Source organism: Sceloporus undulatus, chromosome 3 (assembly GCF_019175285.1).
Source record: "Sceloporus undulatus isolate JIND9_A2432 ecotype Alabama chromosome 3, SceUnd_v1.1, whole genome shotgun sequence".
Classification (NCBI taxonomy): Eukaryota; Metazoa; Chordata; class Lepidosauria; order Squamata; family Phrynosomatidae; genus Sceloporus; species Sceloporus undulatus.
The window spans coordinates 4,312,237-4,314,259 of NC_056524.1; positions in this window are offsets into that span (position 1 = coordinate 4,312,237).

Below are 2,023 nucleotides of genomic sequence, written 5' to 3' on the forward strand. Positions count from 1 at the left end.
CTTTGTAAATAGTTGTAAATAAGATTTTTATTGTTGTTAATAAAAAAGTTTATTTTTAAAAAAAATTTGTGTGGTTAATTATGCGCAACTGCGGCGGTGTGGCTGTGAGTGTGAATGAGGCGCAACTGTGCAGTCTAAAGCTAGGCAGGAGTGGTGTGAGGTAGCAATCTCCAAACTCTGTCCTTCCAGGCATTTGGACTTCATGTCCCAGAATCCCAGACCACAGGGCAAGGTGGCTGGGGATTCTGGGAGATGAAGTCCAAACGCCTGGAAGGACAGAGTTTGGAGATTGCTGGTTTGGGGACCAGTGAGCCAGGCATGGTGGGAGGAGAGAACAGGAAGGGTAGAATAGAGTAGATAGGGTTGGAAGGGAACACATGTCCTGGGAGGCGAAATGATGTCTTTATGGGACATCATGGGACCTAGTGCCTTGTCAGTGCTCCCTGCCCCTTGATCCCAGGCCCTCTCTAGTTGCCCTTTGCCTTTGGGGGCAAGTTTAGAGGGCATCAAAAGGTCTTGGGCACATTCAAGCTCCGGGGTCTCTTTTTTTTTTTTCCTTTGCCGGCTGGCGAATGCGCAGCTGCGCAGGGCTAAGCAGCGGCGGCAGAAAGCCTATGGGCACATTTAAAGTGCCCAAGCCCCTTTAAAACAAAGATGGTCTCCTGCCAGCTGGTGATCAGCTGGTGTTGGCATCCTTGTCCGCTTGCACTTTGCCAGTGTCAGCAGCATCATGGATGCCTCCTCTCCTTTGGTCCCCGCGCTCCTGCTGAATCTGCAATGCGCAGCCACAGCTGTCTCCGCTGCCACCGCTGTCCCCCTGCCATCTCCCCTCACCTCCTTTGTACATATGTCAATATTTACAGTTTTAGCGTTTTTTATTGTTAGGTGAAAATGGCAGAGGAATGTGTGTAGGGGTGCACTTTAAAGTCCAAACTTTCCAAGCAGCGCATGCGTACATGTTGCTCTAGGGTTAGGGTTAGGGTTAGGGTTACGAGGCTTAAAATGCACCGCAGCTGTGCCTCAGCTTCCACAGCTGCATGGCAGTGGACGTTGCAATTAAAGCCTGACTGCAAACTGCGCATGTTCCAAGACCCCAACTCACTATGCGACGGAGCTTTTAAATGGGCAACTTAAAGTAGCGGCGTAGCAATTCTGGTGTACCGGGGCAGCAGCTCTCATGGCTTCTTCCCCTTCTCGATATGTGTCAGCATTCAGGTAGGACTGCTCCAGTTTCTGTAAAATGTTTGGCTGGGACCATATAGCTATGAGGTCAGCCGTCTCAGTATGAGACCAAGACGTCCCCCTGCCTTTTTTCGGGGTGCTGGTGGATGGCTGAGCCATCCTGCCTGGTGGCAAAGGGGAGCCGCCACACAGCTGTGCCAGGAGCAGCCGAACTGTGCCCTTTCCCATGTGAAAATGGCGCAGGAATGTGTGTAGGGGGTCACTTTAAATCCCAAACTTTCCCTTTTCACTTTCTACAACCAAAACATCCGCCGGCAAAAGTTACAACTTCCCGCGGTTCTAGCAACGCATGCGCACAACTGGCTCTAGGGTTAGGGTTACGAGGCTTAAAATGCGCTGCAGCTGTGCCTCAGCTTCCACAGCTCCATGGCAGCGGACGTTGCAATTAAAGCTTGGCTGCAAACCACGCATGTCCTGGGACCCCGACCCATTATGGGACGCAGCTGACACGGAGCTTTTAAACCGGCAACTTATATTTGCGGCGTAGCAATTCTGACGTATCGGTGCAGCAGCTTACAGATGGAGCTGCGCAGGTACGCCGCAAATAAAAAAGAAGCAGAAAAAAGCAGCACCTTTTTAAAGCCGCTTCTTCCCGCTTGGGGCGTGCAGGGGGCGTGTTCATGGCGGCATTCAGGTAAAGCCCGTCTGAAGGCTCTACCTTCATGACGTCATGAGTACATCCCTTTTTGCCCGTCTGTAACCCGCCATAGAATCTTACTGTTGGAAGGGACTTCAAGGACCATCTAATACCACCCTCTGCCATCCAGGAATACACGACTGA